This window comes from Puma concolor, chromosome B3 (assembly GCF_028749965.1).
Source record: "Puma concolor isolate L17-30 chromosome B3, mPumCon1.1.hap2, whole genome shotgun sequence".
Taxonomy (NCBI): Eukaryota; Metazoa; Chordata; class Mammalia; order Carnivora; family Felidae; genus Puma; species Puma concolor.
Window position 1 is genome coordinate 45685749 of NC_141672.1, and position 17680 is coordinate 45703428.

The 17680-nt window shown below is 40.1% G+C and overlaps 1 protein-coding gene across 9 annotated transcripts in view; it reads right to left on the bottom strand.

Annotated features, from left to right (window-relative positions):
* The window catches only part of KTN1 (kinectin 1), a 109556-nt gene extending 95836 nt beyond the window's left edge, over window positions 1–13720 (bottom strand). For all 9 annotated transcript variants that reach the window (XM_086709681.1, XM_086709689.1, XM_086709687.1 and 6 more), the window contains exon 1: window positions 13585–13720. The gene's annotated coding sequence lies outside the window, so the exon portion shown is untranslated. The remainder of the gene's footprint in view (window positions 1–13584) is intronic.
* Window positions 13721–17680: the final 3960 nt, after the last annotated feature.

Sequence of the window (17680 nt, forward strand, 5' to 3'; positions counted from 1 at the left end):
CTGGTTATCCTTGCCTAGACATTATTCATTAGGGAGATGCAAATTGGTGGTATTCTAAGTCTATCATTCTTTCTTGATTAGGTAGAATACATCTATACAAATTTCTTCCCTGACCTGAGAAACAATTCATATGAGTAGGATAAATGCTTCTATTTACCAATTGTCAAAATAATAAGCTGGTCCAACAGCAATTAATTAAAGGTTTTTTTAAAGAAATGTTGTAGTATGGATTCACAGGTTAAACACATTTGATTGGTTTCAATTCATTAGTTATTACCTTTATTGATGTTCAAATTCCCTTTTGGCCAATGGGATCCTATTCAGGACGGCTCCTAAGTTGTTTTAACACTATCCTCATACTTTTTGCCTCTATTGCTTCAGGTATGTTCTAGTCTGTGGCAAACAGACTCTAAAGTGGTCCTCATGGTCTCTGCCACTTGGGTGTTCTCACCCTTGTGCAATCTCTTGGTAAGGGTGAGTGAGATCTGTGACTTGCTTCATATCAATAAAGTATGGCAAAGGTGACAGGATGTAATTGATTACATATACATGATTATGATACTTAAGACTGTAACCCATGTTACTTAGGACATGCTTCGTCTCCCTTAATGGCTTTGAAGAAGCAAGCTGCCATGTTGGTAAGCTGCCTATGGAGAAAGCCATGGAGCAAGGAGCTAAAAACAGCCTCCTGGACAATAACCAGCAAGAAACTGAGGCTTTCGCTTAGGCAGCCTATAAAGTACTGAATGCTACCAACAATTACACGAACTTGGAAGCATATTTTTCCCCAGCTAAGCCTCACATGAGACCCCAGCCCTGGTCAACACCCTAACAGCAACTTTGTGAAACACTGTAGACCCAGTTAAACTCCTGACCCACAGAATCCATGGTATAATAAATGTGTGTGTTTTAAGTATCTAACCCTGTATCATACTGTAACAGAAACTAATCATTCAATTTTGTCTCATACATTTCCTGCTTAGACTGAGAAAATGCCCATTTTGAGCACTAATTTACTTTTATTGTGAAAGGTATTTAAAGACCACAATATAGGCACCAGGAGTGCTTTTTGCTACTAAGGCAGTCATTATTTCTAGGTCTTCTTAGTCAAAAAGGACCAGAAAATGTATATATTTTAAGCTAAATTATTGCATGAGGGCATATAGAACGTTTCACTAAAATTAGTACTATGGAGTTTTTATGTCATTTCACTGACCTTAACACTACATCTGTTTTCAGCAATGCTAAAAATCTGTTTTCAACAACACCAGCGTAATCACTCATTTCATTTAGCCCACAATGCACACATTACATAGTACAGGAATAACAACGTATATATACATTACCACCAAAATTATGATTATAGTAGTTTGAGATTTGCCTTTTTTGCCATCCTTCCTCCACTCTCTTCCCAGGGTATATTTCAATTGGGATATACAGCCAAGTTACCATGTTTTAAAGTCACATGGCATAGTTCGCTCTGGTGTTCACCAAGTGAGTACAAGATTCAGTGGTTTCATTTTACTTTTTATTTTTAAGGGTTTTTAAATTTTCATTTAACAATTATGTAAAATATTTAAATGGCTCCAAAGTCAAGTCTTAAGAAAAATTAATTCAAAGCACAAATTATACCCTTGTGCTTTTCTACACTGTAGGTCTCTCCCTCATAAGTAACCATCATTTTTTAGACTTCATTTTCTATTTCTTAATGTTATTTATTCATCGAGAGAGAGAGAGAGAGAGAGAGAGAGAGAGAGAGAAAGCGAGTAAGCGCCGGGCAGGGGCAGAAAGAGAGAATCCCAAGCACAGAGCCCAACACAGGGCTTGATCACGTGAATTGGGATATCATGACCTGAGCTGAAATCACGAAGTGGAGAAGTGGATGCTTAACCAAATGAGCCATCCAGGCTCCCCTCTCTTCTACTTTTAATAAGACACACACACACACACACACACACACACACACACACACACACAAAATCATCTCCTTTATCAGTACAGGACTGCATATTATAAACACTTCTATCCACTTTGCTTTTTGTGTGTGTGCGTGTGTGTATGTGGTTTTTTTTTTTTAACTGTTCCAGAATAGACCTACTTTGTGACTAGAGGCACAGTGAACCAGGAAGAAACAGTTGAAAATAAATTATGTAGAAGGAGAGGTAACAAGGGATTTAGCGCAGATGGAAAAAAAAAAATTGTTTTACATCTCTACTCAAAATAAGCCAGACAAACCAAAACCCCAAACCATAGGAAGAAAATTAATGAGGGAGAAATCAATAAAAAACATTAATTAACACCAAATGGTATTAGTTTTATAAAACAGTCTTCATAAAGATTTTTAAATTTCAACATGTTAAAGATGTCAGAGATAAAAAGACTCCTTTTTTTAAAGTAGCAAAAAGGTTATAAAACAAAAATAGAACTGAAATAGATGGGTGCATATGAAAAAGCAACTCCAAATCCAAGAGATGAAAACTATACATATTGGCAAATAGACTCAACAGACAAAATGAAGTCCAGACTGAACAGAGTAGAATTGGTAAACTGCTATAGAGTACTGAATTCACCTAGTATAAGGCACAGAAAAATAAAGAGAAAAAAAACCTGAAAGAGCAATTGAGGTACAAAGACCCCAACTTAGGTTTTTCAAAAAAGATGTGAAAATCACAGAAGCCATATTTGAAGAGCTGAGAATTTTCCAAAATTGAAGATCAGATTCCTCAGATTATATGTATACATACTTTTAGTACTAGTTGGATATATAGATGTTTGTCCTCATATACAGTACACTGTGGTGAAATTGTGAAATACCAAGCACAATGAGCTGCTATTTAAGGAAATAATTAACCAGACTGCTTCACAACAAGTATCCGTAACAACTTAAGAAAACCAGATGCAAACCCTGGCATCACGGAAATGTTTGCAAATCTCTTATAATGTCACCCAGAGAGAGTGGAGACTTCAAATTTATCCGTACTTTAAACTCTATCCATATTTTAATACTCTCATGACTCTAAAAGCAAGGTGTGGACAATGCATAAAACTAGTAATTCAAAGACTTATTTCAAAGCATCTACTAAATTCACACATTCTAGCCCTTAAAAAAACCAAATTGAAATGCTAAGCAGTAAAATTTTACAGAAAACAGTAGCATAAAAGAGAAGAAACACAAATTAATTCCAGGCAAAGAATTTTGAAAGGCAACATAAAACTTTGTAAGAGGACATGTAAGAATATCTTTATAACCTTGTGGTAGGGAAGGATTTCCTAAACAAGACACAAAGTATAAATCATAAAAGGAAAATACTGATAAATTCAACAAAATTAAAATTTTTATCTATTAACAAAGACACTATATAACAAAGAAGACAAGCCACAAAGTGGGAGAAGACATTTGTGATACTAATCAGCAAAGAATTAATATTCAGAACCTATTAAGAACTCCTATCAAAAAGAAAAGCAACCCAACAGAAAAATGAACAGTCATTCCAGAGAAAAGGAAACAAAAATGGCCAGCAAACATTTGAAAAGATGTTTCTTCTCAGTAAGCAGAAATGCAAAACCTACAAGGTATCATGAGGCTTACTCTAATATTTGCCAATTATCAAGTATAGGCAAGAATGTGGAGCCATCACATGTACACGTTAGTGAAGGGAATAAACTGGCACAACTGCCCTGGAAAACAATTTGGCACTGCCTAATAAAGCTGAAAATGCACCCCCCCTACAACTCAGCAATTCCACTCCTAACTAAACAGAAAGTCCAAAACAATTTGCTCAAAGGGCAAATCTCAACTCATTAGTGAGCAGAAAAATTAACTTAGTGGGTCTTAATTATCTTATTTTTAATGAAATGTCCTACCATCACATAGGTGTGGGTTTTTTTTCAACAAACTTTCTTGTTCTATATGTGGCACATCTGATAATGTACTGAATCCCATAATGTAAAATGTATTCCCTACTGTTAGTAACAAAAACATTTTTAAAAACACTATCCTGGAGATATTTATGTATGCAAGCGTACCAATACACCTATGCAAGATGTTCACAGCAGAGTTTTTAATAATAGCAAAAGAGGGCGCCTGGGTGGCGCAGTCGGTTAAGCGTCCGACTTCAGCCAGGTCACGATCTCGCGGTCCGTGAGTTCGAGCCCCGCGTCAGGCTCTGGGTTGATGGCTCAGAGCCTGGAGCCTGTTTCCGATTCTATGTCTCCCTCTCTCTCTGCCCCTCCCCCGTTCATGCTCTGTCTCTCTCTGTCCCAAAAAAAATAAATAAAAAAAAAAAAAAAAACGTTGAAAAAAAAAAAAAAAAAAATAATAGCAAAAGAAAAGTGGAAACAACCCAAATGTCCGTCAATAGGTAATAAAGTGAAAAATATTCATATAATGAAATTCCATGCAGCAGTGAAAGTGAATGAATTAGAGCTATATGCAAAATGGTGGAAGAATATCAGGACCATAAAGCTGAGGGTAAAAAGAAAGTTGCAAACGAACTCATACAGAAGGATCTCTTTTATTTATTTTTTTTTTTTAATTTTTTTTTTCAACGTTTATTTATTTTTGGGACAGAGAGAGACAGAGCATGAACGGGGGAGGGGCAGAGAGAGAGGGAGACACAGAATCGGAAACAGGCTCCAGGCTCTGAGCCATCAGCCCAGAGCCCGACGCGGGGCTCGAACTCACGGACCGCGAGATCGTGACCTGGCTGAAGTCGGACGCTTAACCGACTGCGCCACCCAGGCGCCCCAGAAGGATCTCTTTTATATAGAGTTCAAAACCAAAACAGAAAAAAAAAATATTTTAGGGATAGAAACAGATGTGGTAAAATCACATTAAAAAAAGCCATCAAAAAACAAAAATAAAAGCAAAAAAAGTTGGGGCGCCTGGGTGGCTCAGTCAGTTAAGTGTCCAACTTCGGCTCAGGTCACATCTCACGGTTCATGGGTTCGAGCCCCATGTCGGGATTTGCACTGACAGCTCAGAGCCTGGAGCCTGCTTCAGATTCTGTGTCTCCCTCTCTCCTCCTCCCCACTCGCACTGTCTCTCTTAAAAATAAATACTTAAAAAACCCCACAAAAAACAAAAAAGGCAAATATAACATAATGGTTACTTCTGGGGGGCAGGGAAGAGTAGCACAAAAAGAAAAAGTTAGGATAATGTCCTTGAACTGGTATTAGATACAAGGCTGTTCACTGCATCCTTACTCTTTATCTTTCATATATTTTATTTTGTTTTTATGTACTTAATTTTTAACAAAAAAAAATTTAAGTTGAGTGAAAGGTACACAGATATTTGGTACAAAGCTATTTCTTTTATATTTCATCTTCAAATTGTACAACATATTCTATATGCTTTTGTACACCTGAATCATTCAATCCTTGTTTTAACTTTCAACAAAATAAAAAAAAAATGACAAATAGAGATAAATATAAATTAAAATCTCTCAACCTCTCAATCTCTTTCTAGCTTCAGCTCTGGTCATGATCTCACAGTTTGTGAGTTCAAGCCCCACATCAGGCTCACTGCTGTCAGCACAGAGCCTGCTTCAGATGCTCTGTCCCACTCTCTCTCTCTCTGCCCCTCCCCTGCTTACGCTCTCTCAAAATAAATAAACTTAAAAAAAAATCCTCTCTCTCCCACTGACCCTGCCCTGTGCTCACTCTCTCTAAAATCAAAAAAAAAATTTTTTTTTAATTGGTATGTTATTTTAAATGCTGCTGGGATGTTTTGTTTAAATAAAACTGAAAGAATATGGAATATAATTACTCACCTATTTATACCATATAAACAATGCTAGACAAGCAGGAAAGAATTCAGCCTGGTTCATTTCAGTTATTTTATATTTATAAAGTATTTCTTGTCTCCCCTACCCCTATCAGACAAGGTAAATCCATGGGTTATATTTTACATAGAATTCCGAGGCTAATCTTAAATGTGTATTTTACTTGAAAACTGCTCCAAAAATTTCAAGCTCAGAAAGACATTATTCAAGTTAAAACTAAATGCAATTTTCTGGACACTCTCCCACCCCCAACAACCAAAAGAGCAAAATGACTAAGTCACTTTTATAAAGGATCCAATTTAAACTTAAAATTATGGTTAACATCTAGGTCAAACTGAAAGGGATTTAAGAAATTACTCCCATTCATTAGCAACAGGGTATCAACCACAAGGATTATTATACACCAGAGAACCTGAAACTGTACCCAGATATGAAGAGTACCAATATGACAAGCTTGAGAAATTCACTTCACAGAATTCATAACTTTCAGCCACCCTCGGACATCCAGGTTATGAAAATGTGAAAGAATTACACAACACATTTCAAATAAACATGACTTCCAATAAACTGAATACAGGTCAGAACCAACATAAAGGAATTCAACCTGTGTGTGGATATTAAAAATTTAAGAAAACATCTTAAATGTTCAGCAACATAGCATTCAGAACACTGGGGAGCTTTCAATGTACAGCTTAGCCTGTTCAAATTTATTTCAAAGATAACTAGATCTAAACACATGCAATCACTAAATTATGTATGCACACATTTTACTCAGAAGACTTACATTACTGATCAACAAGGTTAACTGGTACTATGCACAAAAATATTTTTGCTGGAATTCGTGTATTAAATCATTTTCCATTCTGCTCCCAAGAATAAACCTGAAACCCTTATTTTTGGTCTCACTTTACATGGCATTCCATGTAAATCAACTAGCCATGCTAACAGAAGACTGATGGCACAAATGAGAAGCAGAAGGCTCAATGAGTCCCAATCATTTTCAAACAAGCAATTCATTCATTCATCAAATTGAGCACCACCTACTACAAAAAATATAGTTCCCTGGTAAAGAAGACAAAGTTCCCACTTCAGAGTGGGCAGTTACAGCAGTAACTCATAACACACATTCACAGAAATGAGCCTGAGAAAATTTCTTGGAATCTAGAAAGAGCATAGTCTACCTACTGTTTCTACATAAAACATTTTATATAATATTTGGTTTTAAGTTGCTTTTACTATTTTCTCCACTTGAAAAATTTCAAGTCCTCAAATTTAAGTCGCTAACATTAAGAATCAATCCTCTAACTCTGGGAGAAAAAAAAAACCTGTATAACATTAATGTAGCTTTCTAATACCTAACAGATAATTGCACATAGACAGTGCCTATTTATTATTCATTCATGTATAGTAATCTCTATGCCCCACATGGGGCCTGAACTCACAACCCCCAGATCAAGAGGGACACACTCCACCAACTGAGCCAGCCAGGCACCCCATTATTATTATTATTACTTTAGAAAGCATTCTTTCAAAACAGTTCAATGAATCAGGATGGGCTCTAGATCAGAATACCTCAGTTCACATTCAGGTTCCTCCTCTTACTTGCTCTTTAAACAAATTATTTAACCTGTTTCCCTAGTTTCCACCAAATAGTACGTATCCCATAAAACTGTTTAAGAGGATTATATATGGCACCGTACATAAGTGTTTACAGAGACTAACAGCAAATAAGCACCCTAATATTAGCCATCACTTATGTAGCAACTAGTAAGATAATACATGCAAGGCAAATGAAACTTAGGCAGTTTAAGACAGTTAAGTTCACACATACAGTAAGTGGTACTACTAGTTAGCAGAGCCGAACCTAAGCTCTTAAGTCTCCCTAGCACACATGCTTTTTCCACTACACCACACATTATATAATTCAACTACGGGGGGGTGGGGGGGGGCAGGGAGGACTTACATAAAATCTTGGAGTTAGTAAAGTCTAAGACTTGTAGGTCTCCTAAATACTGACCTCCAGCTTACTACACCAGACCACGCTGTTTCCCTGGCAAATTAAATGACTCGTGCAAAAATAATAATTGTCCCACATTTTCCAGTGAGAATGTAGTATAACATCAAGTCTTGTGATAGACAATTACTGAAAATCATGTAAGTTCTGGTAACTAATCATAAATGTTACTAACAGTCACAGTGCCTATGTGGCTCAGTCTGCTAAACATCCCATTTCAGCTCAGGTCATGATCTCATGGGTTCATGAGTTTGAGCCCTGCATGGGGCTCTCTGCTGTCAGTGCAAAGCCTGCTTCATATTCTCTGTTTCCCTCTCTCTCTCTCTCTGCCCCTCCCCAACTAGTGCATGCATTCACACACTCTCAAAAATAAACAAACATTAAAAAATAAATAAATGTTACAGTCAAAATAAAGAAATATGGATAAAGGACATTTTCCTCTTATAATGGTAGGCAGCTAGGATACTATGGCCCCTATGAAACTTACTCAACATGAAAACTATCTTAAAGGAGCTCTCTCACTGGAGTAAATGACATTTCTCCCCTTGATAAAAATACATAGGCCGGTGTCTACACAGAAAGCTAAATGTTTCTGGCTAGCAGTCTACTCTCCTATATACTCACTTATTTCTATAAATCCATTAAATAGGAGAATGAAAACAAAAACTGTTCTTTCTATAAAAACTAAGTTACATCCTTTGGAAGGCCTTGATGAATGAATGGAAAATCTAGAATGATTTTTAACTTGGAAAGTTTCCCAGTGCCTACATTTTCATTCCATTTTAAAGAAACCAATACTAGAAATCATAGGCAATGCTTTTAGGGTATGATTTACAGAAAAAAAAGATTAGTAACCCCCTACTCAAAGACAAGAGATTGATCCAAATAAAAAATGTTCTAAGTTAAAACATGCAAGTTATCTAACCAATGGTCCTAATCACACAGAGAAGGTCCAAAAGATCTCCACAACACTCTAACATCACTCCCTCCAACAAGGGGTTCTCAAAAGCCTCCTGCCACTTTTCTGCTGCTCTCTGCTCCTAGAAAAGGAGTAAACTGAAAACTATATGTCTCCAAGAATGAGGTATCCATCACAGTGAGAAACTGCAGAATAAGGGTTTAATTCACTTATAATGAATAGATATTTAATAAATCTTTATTGAACTGACCGAAACCCTTAAGATCCATCAATAAACAAAACAGACAAAAAGCCATGCCTTCACAGAGGTTATAGTGTGTGTTGGGGACACAGAGGAGAGACAATGAACACAATCAACAAAGAAATTATATAGTGTTGGAAGGTGGCAAGTGCCATGGAGAAAACAGAGCAAGATACAGGGATCGTAAGTAGGGGAGTACAGCTTCAAATAAAATTAGACCTTTTGAAAAACATTTGAAGAACAAAGATTTGAAGACTACAGGGTTGGCCATGATGATTTTTTAGGGAAAAAGTGATCCAAAGAGGGACAACAGCCAATGTAAAGGCTTTTACTTTGCCTATGAGAAGTCATTGCAGGGTTTTGAGGAGAGAAGTGATAGAATCTAGTTTCTGAGTTGAAAAAGACCAAAGGGAGCTAGGGAAGAAGCAGGACGGCCAGTTAGGAGGCTAACTACAGAAATCTAGTCTAGAGATAAGATGGCCAGGACCAGCCTCGAAAGCAATACAGGTGGTAAGAAGTGACTTGATTCTAGATATATTTTCAAGATAAGATAGAACCAAGAATGCCAAGTGTGAAAGAGATGTCAGAAATGACTCCAACTTTTTTTTTGCGTGAATGTTGGATGGAGCTACCACCAAATGAGATGGACTAGACTGTATCTGAGGCAGGTTTAAAGAGAAAAATGGAAGTTCAGTTTGAATTGAGTACTTCACCTACAAGCAGAAATGCAGAATAGGTTGTCTGGAGTGCAGAAGGAGAGCCTGGGCCGGAGATATAAATATGGAAGCCATCAGCATATAGGTATTTAAAGCCATGACATTGGATGAGATCACCAGAGAAATATAAAAAGAAAAGTGAACCAAGGACTGAGCACTTCAACTTCAAGAGTAGAAGATGAATCATAAGGCAGAAAGAGCAAAGCAATTAGTGAGGAAAGAAACCCAAAAAACACTGTCCCTGAAGGAGGGGAGTATAAACAAATTAAAGTTCCACTCTGTATACAAATCACTTTGCTGAAACCAGATTTAAGTTAAAAGTTCTTAATCAGACTGTAGTAAAGTAATATGTAAAATACTAAATCATAACTTTTATAAAAGGAGTGGAACATTTCTTAAATAATTCCTAGAAATACTCTATTTTCTATTGGAGTCTCTACTAAAATTAGTCTTAGCACTAAAAGTATATTTTGTCTATTTTATCTTTTTTTTTTATTTTTTTTTAATTTTTTTTTTCAACGTTTATTTATTTTTTTTGGGACAGAGAGAGACAGAGCATGAACGGGGGAGGGTCAGAGAGAGAGGGAGACACAGAATCGGAAACAGGCTCCAGGCTCTGAGCCATCAGCCCAGAGCCTGACGCGGGGCTCGAACTCACGGACCGCGAGATCGTGACCTGGCTGAAGTCGGGCGCTTAACCGACTGCGCCACCCAGGCGCCCCTATTTTATCTTTTTAACATAAAAGTCTATAACATTAGAGGAGGGGGAAAAAAAAAAAGCCTAAATGGTCTGCACTGCCATCTCTCTCAAAGACCAAAAACTCGTTTAAACAGCAAGTCAACAGCCCGGCATACAAATAATTATAAATTGTCATTACTTTTCTTTTTCTAGAGCTCAGATACCACAGGTTAAGTTAATCAAACTCCTCAGTTCATATTGCTTAAGATTTTTTCCCCGTTTGATTTTAATTTTGTGTATAGAAAAAGTAGCATATACTCCTATCTAAATCAATGTTTTCCCTGTGATTTGCACATAAACTACATTTTTAGGATGAGAACATCCAAAGTCATGTTAACAAAAACGGAAAGAGAAAGGAATGAAACTCAACTCTATGCATAACAGTGATTGATGTCATTTCTAAAGAACCAGTTACTCGCTCCTAGCCTCTAAGTAGTCTGGATTTACCTTCAAAATAACTAAAAACTTAAAGAGTACACAGAACAAGCAGCTTATAAGATGTTACCCTCAAATATTTGATGCTCCTGCAAAGCATGGTCTCTCTACATTTCTTTATTACATATTAGAGGTCAGATTCCTGAAAAATCCAAAAGTACTTCCTGAAAATACTAAATTTACTAACAAATGAAATTTTTACAAAGTATTATGAGATCCTTTAGATTAAAACTTTGCTATAGGGGCAGCTGGGTGGCTCAGTCGGTTAAGCGTCTGACTTCAGCTCAGGTCATGATCTCATGGCTTATGGGTTCAAGCCACAAGTTGGGCTCTGTGCTGACGGCTCAGAGCCTGGAGCCTGCTTCGGATTTCACGTCTCCGTTTCTCTCTCTGCCCCTCCCCCCGTTCATGCTCTCTCTCTCTCTCTCTCAAGAATAAACATTAAAAAAAATTAAAAAAAAAACTTTGCCACACAAAAATTATAATATTTAACTAAAATTATATCTTCCATATTTTTAAGGAAAATTCTATTTTAACTTTAATAACAGTAACAATCTTGGGTCGTAGAAGCTTCAAAAAAGCCATATTGATTGGGCGCCTGGGTGGCTCAATTGGTTAAGCATCTGACTTCAGCTCAGGTCATGATCTCACAGTGAGTTCCGGTCCCGCACCGGGCTCTGTGCTGACAGCTCAGAGCCTGGAGCTTGCTTCAGATTCTGTGTCTCCCTCTCTCTCTGCCCCACTCACACACTCTCTCTCTCTCTCTCAAAAAACATTAAAAAATTTTAAAAATTAAATAAAAAATTAAAAAGCCATATTGACTTAATTAACAGCTAATTATTAAAATGTTCTTCCCACATTAAAGCCTACAAACTGGAAGGATGCTTGGGATCAGAGACCCAAGAAAACACTTGCATCAAGCAGAAAAGACTACTGATGCTAAGGGATGACACAGAAAAACCTAAATTGGAACAAAATCATAAATTAATGACTCTTCGGAATGTTGACCCTGAGTCATCAAGAAAAGGTTAATACTCAATATCCCTTACAATTTTAAAGAGCTTAATATTTAAAGAAATTTTTTCATTGGCTTTCTTTTATTTTAAGCTTCAATGTGATTATGAGTCTCATAAAGGTAAATAGAACACTGCATTCTCTAAGCACACTTGACAGAGATAGTTATGACCGCTCATGCTGTAAAATTAGAAAAGATATTTCTAATTTTACAGAGGAAGATGAACTTTTCTTAGAACCTACAAATAAACCCAGCTATTTCTTGTTAGATCTTTGAATGAAACGGGAGGAGGGAGAGCTTGTTTATCAGAAAGCACAGTAAATATGAAAGCCTACAGCAGGGCACGTCTACCCCAAATACAGATCAACTCCAAAGTACTCAGTGTTATTCTTGCACAGATCATCCCAGTCTTGTTGGCAACCGTTTTAGCCAAGCTGGAGGCAGTGTGGCCATTTGCCTACTAGGTGAGATAGAACAAGTGCAACCTAATTTAGCAAAAACTCAATTTTTAAATCAATTCCTAAAAAATTCAAAGTGCTCTGTTCACCCCAAGGTGTTTATCTATAGCAGGCTACGGCTGTCTAAAATTTTCAAGACTTTCCACAAAGCATCTCAAAAAACCCACAACTTGGAACAGTTAGCTCTTTCAGCAGTGCCTATTCACATACCTTCTAAGGAATCCTTTTCTGATACAGGCCCAACTACGAATTTCGATTCCTCCTTCCTCCCAGAAGGAAAGGCTAAAAGTAAACAGCCCGCTCTTTAACCTGATCAAGCCGCAGCTGCACAAGGTTAGGATGCCGCTCCCGGCGCCGGGAGCTGCCCTTCTCTGGTGCACACATGCTCCTCGACAACCAACGTGCGGGGCTGCACATCCCACACCTGGTGTCTGATTACCGTATGACTTTCCTAGGCTGCGGGTTTGGTTTTCTGCCTAGCTCCCAACGCCAAAATTCTCATTGTTGGAAACTGAAGGGGGAGGGGGAATCACTAAGGAAGACACACCCCTCAGGGAGAGGAAGGGATAACTTCCCCCGTCTCGAGGGCGGTCCGGAGATTTTTCCAAACTCTCCCCAAACGCATCTTTCCCAGCCCCAACTGCCCCCCCCCCCTTCCCGACCGTGACCCAGGGACACGCACCCGGCGGTGGGAGGGGGCGCTGGGAAGAGGGCCAGCACCGGTTCCCTAAGTATCCGGAGGGGCAGCGAGAACTGAAATTCCAGCATGGCGTAAGCATGGCCCAGCTCCGGCCCAGAGACGCCGCCGGAGACGCGCTCCCTCTGTCCGCCGGCCGAGGAGGCGGTAATCCGCCTTCCTCCTGGGGGCCCACAGGCCCAGCTAAAAATAGGCGCCTCGGTCACCCCAGGGCCCTCTCCGGCCAACCTCGCACCGGGAGACGTCCCCGGGGGACTCCCCGGCCACACTTGTAGGCGCCGCGGCGGAGCCGGGGTCGGGCCCTGGGCGGCCGGGCGAGGCCAAGCGGTCCCTCGGAGCCTTCCCACCAAGGCGGCCCGACCCAGGCAGGAGCTTCACAGGGGCGACCCGGTGCCCGAGGCCTACCCAGCGGGCTGTGGCAGCGGCGGGCGGTGTCCGGGCCCCGGGGCCGCGCCCCCCGTCCGGCGCGGCCCTCCCGCCCGCCCTGGGACACCGCGGCCGGCACAGCCCTCCCTACCCCGGTCCCCAAGGCCGGCGCCCGGCCCGGAGCGGCCTGCTCATCCTTACCCTAAGCAGCCGGGGAAGGAGACCGGGAAGACGCGGCGGCACGGGCACTACAGCCCCGGCCGCCCGCTCAGAGGCGCCGCCGCCGCCGCCGCAGTTGCTCAGGTGCCGTCGCGCCGCCCGGCAGGAAACGGGCGGCTTCGGGGCGGGGCGGCCCCCGGCACGTCCCGGCGTCTGGGCCGGCGGTGCCCGGAGACCGGCCCCTTAAAGGGACAGGCGCCCGCCGCCTTTGCCCTGGCGCACGCGTCCGTGGGCTCCGGTAAGCCCCAGCGTGCAGCTAGCTTGGGATTCCGGGGCTTTCCTCCCGAGGCAAAGTCCCGCAGCTAGGTGGAGGGTGGGAGTCCAGGGTTTGGAGGCTCAGCGGAATTCCCTTCATTCATTAGCCCTGCTCTCGTTCCCTCGCTCCCTCCTTACCCCAAAGCTGGTTTCGTCTTGCATGGCCCTCCCACTGAAGCACCACCTGGCCCCTACACTGGTTGGGTTTTTTTTTTTTGTTGTTTTTTTTTTAACCTTAACCAAACGATACTCGATTTCACCCTGCGCGTCCCAGATTTCCTCCCAGAAATCACTAGAAAACGAAATCCGCTCCTCTGTCTCCAGAGTTTCTCTGAATTCTCCTTCGGGTAACCCTGGCTTCAAACGGAAAGAGAAATTAAAAACTGACCCAAACAAATTGTGTGCAAATATTATGAAACTGCTGTGTCTGCCAGCTGGTGGCCATTCATTAAGCCAGAGTAAATAACAAGAAGCTGCCTCGGAAAGGAGAGGTTGGCCCGAATCCCTGCTTATTAGTCTGCTCTTTGCTGAGAGGATAGCAGCGATCTTCCTGCTCCACTGGCAAAGGAGATGTGCTGATTACCATTGCTTATTGCTCATCAGTCTCTTGCAGAATGCCAAGCACTGCCCAGAACATATACAAACACCCCCAGATTCTCCTCAAAAATGATTCAAACGCTTTTAGAGTGTGGATAGAGATAAATAAAACGAGGACTCTTCACTAACTCCTCCCCCTACATCCCGACCAAGGAGGAATAAAAGCAATCTTTAAGGAATGAACATCAGAACAGTTCCTACACCAACAGAGAATTTCCTGTATATGGGCTGGCTAAAAACGCACTATACGTTTGTATTGTAATTATTTTTGTCTAAGCTTTCTAGAGCACCTCCAAAGTACAAATGAAAACTGAGCAAGAATGTGTTAGCCTGAGATGTTGAGAATTCTGACAGTCTCCAGCCACTATTTCCTCCAAAAATGCATTCTGTCTTATTTTAACTCCAGAAGTGACCTTTTTCCTTTCTCAGTAGTGTTAGTCCCTCAGCTGCTCCAATGTACTCAAAGCAATCTCTCTCTAAACCACTGGCTGTCTCCTAAGCATGTGCCAAAGGATCCAGCTTTATTGAAGAGTGAAGCCATTAAACTCAATACAAAGGGGGAAGTGCATCATTTGTATAATGGAGTTTAAGGACTCTTGATTTAGCTCACAAACAATCACCTAACTTCCTCTGGTTAGTACCAAGACAGGTTTTAGGCTAGAATAAAAATTTTTATCATTTTTCTGACTTCAGTAAAACCTCAGTGTCATTTTAGAGACAGTAATATTTAAGTACATTTGTATATAAGACAGTAAGTCGAGTTTGGGGACATGTTTACCCTAAATATACTAAGTTTTACGGTCAGAACTCACTCATTTTTGTGTGCCATAGTTTGAAATAAAGAAGCATAAATGTATCAGCTATTTCAATTTTTCTGGATGATTGGACTTTGACTTTTTAAAAGGAAAGTGAGTAGATGCTTTATTCTTTATAAGATTTCTATTTATTCACAGCTAAACAAAAAGACTAACTAGAACTGTTATGCATGGTAAGCCCTATTAGAAATTAAGACCTACCCTGTACATTTTTAAATATAGTATAATATAACTATAATTAACATATAATTAACCTAAAATATAATTAATCTTGATTGCTGCTTACTACCTTCCAAAAACTACTGAGACAGCAACTAACCTGCTAAAAAGGATTAGCATCTGAGGTATCACTAAGTGTAACAACTCAGAAATTAAATTTGATTGAAAGCTGTAGAGTGTAACACTATCACCTGAAGAGTACTCATCTCTTTTTTTTTTTTTAATTTAACAAAGCACAATTTACTGGAGTGTGCCTTCTGATAATAATTCTCTTTGTTCTGAATTTTGGAAAAGTTTTAAAGACACACAGTACACATCTCTCCAGCAGAGAGAGAAAGCTAGCTATTCCTGTTTTGTCTAGGGAAGATTTCCCAGAAGTAGTGAGTTATACAGAGATTTGAGTAATATGTGAGTAACAGATTACATCTCCTATTCCATCAGATCAGGGATGGCAGAGATGAAAGTATAATGAAGCAATTCACAGAACTAGAAGTAAAGGGCAGATTCCAGGTACACCTTCTCCACCCATTAATGGAATGGAGAAGTGCATAGGAACATCTTCGGCTGTAGATTCACAAGTGATCAGCTATCCCAACAAAGTATCTAGCACGTAACTGTGTTTATTGGAAATCTGCATTGTGCCCCTTTGACATGTAGTCTCTTCAAGCATATGGTATTCAGGTGCTTTCATGACAAATTACTTGCCACTCTTTGCATGGAGAGGTAGGTTCTGTGTCCCCTCCTCTTGAATCTGCAAAGGCCAATAGGATATGCTAGAAGTAAATGTCCCAAGTTCTGGGCCCAGGCTCTAAGAGATAGGCAGCTCTACTTCCTGTCTCATGGAACCACAGATCTTAGAGCCCTGAGCTACTATGTGAAAAGTCCAACAACTTTGCTAGAAAGACCATGTGGGGAAGTTGTGAGACTACATGGGGAGGAAGAGAGACCCACCTGGGCCTTGCCTTCTAACTGTATCTACCACTGGGCCAGATAAGTGAATGAAGCCTTCCAGAATCCCAGACTTTCTACACCACAAGTTAAATACCACCAGTGGCCCTAGTCAGTACCACATGGAGGAGAAGAATCACCCAGCCAAGCTCTGCTTGAATTTCTCACCCTATATAATTTTTATAATTTTTAAAATGTTTTTATTTATTTTTTGAGAGAGGGAGAGAGAGCGAGCAGGGGAGGAACAGAGAGGGAGGGAGGCAGAGGATCCCAAGGGGGCTCCGCATCGACAGCAGAGAGCCCAATGTGGGGCTCTAACCCATGAACCCTGATATCATGACCTGAGCCAAAGTTGGACACTTAACTAATTGAGCCACCTAGGTGCCCCAATTTTTATGATTTTTAAATGGCTTATTCTTCAATAATAGAGAAGCAGAACAATCTTTGTTTCACTTCTGAATAGCTACAGGAAATATTAAAATCTCATATAAGCAGAAGGGAGTTATCCCAAGACTTCCCTGGGGCCTTTCAAGGGAAACTTGGGCAGGAATGGGCAGAGAGGAAAAGCTACATTGTAGCTACTTTGTAGCATAATTTAACATTACTGAAACCACAGTCATGTCTCACATCTTCAAAAACTTGTCCAATGATTGAAAACTAGTGGATTTGATGAAGAAAGATGAACCAGTACTGATTGTGCATATATGCACTGTGCAGGTATTTAATGTACATTGTCTCACACAATTACCAAAACCACCCTATAGTATAGCACTGGGCTCACACTGAGTAACTAGCTCAAGGACACAGAACTCAAAAACCAGCACCTAAACCCAGATCTGTTTGACTCCAGTCCCTATGCATGTGCCACTGCACTAGGTTGACTCCCAAAACATAAACCCTTAGATATACAAACATTTAAAATGTAAGTTTTGGGGCATCTGAGTGGCTCAGTCAGTTAAGCATCCAACTCTTGATTTTGGCTCAGGTCATGATCTCACGAGACTGAGCTCTGCATCTCGCTCACCACATTGGGTGTGGAGCCTGTTTAAGATTCTCTCTCTGTCACTCCCCTGCTGGCACGTGCACACTCTTTCTCTTTCTAAAAAACAAATAAGATGTAAGTTTTCATTTATATGTAGGTTTCAATTATTCCTGATATCTTTTTTAGCTTATTAGCTTAAATAATGAGCACACATGTAACATTCAACCTAATCAGCAGTATAAGAATGGCTACCAGCCAGCAT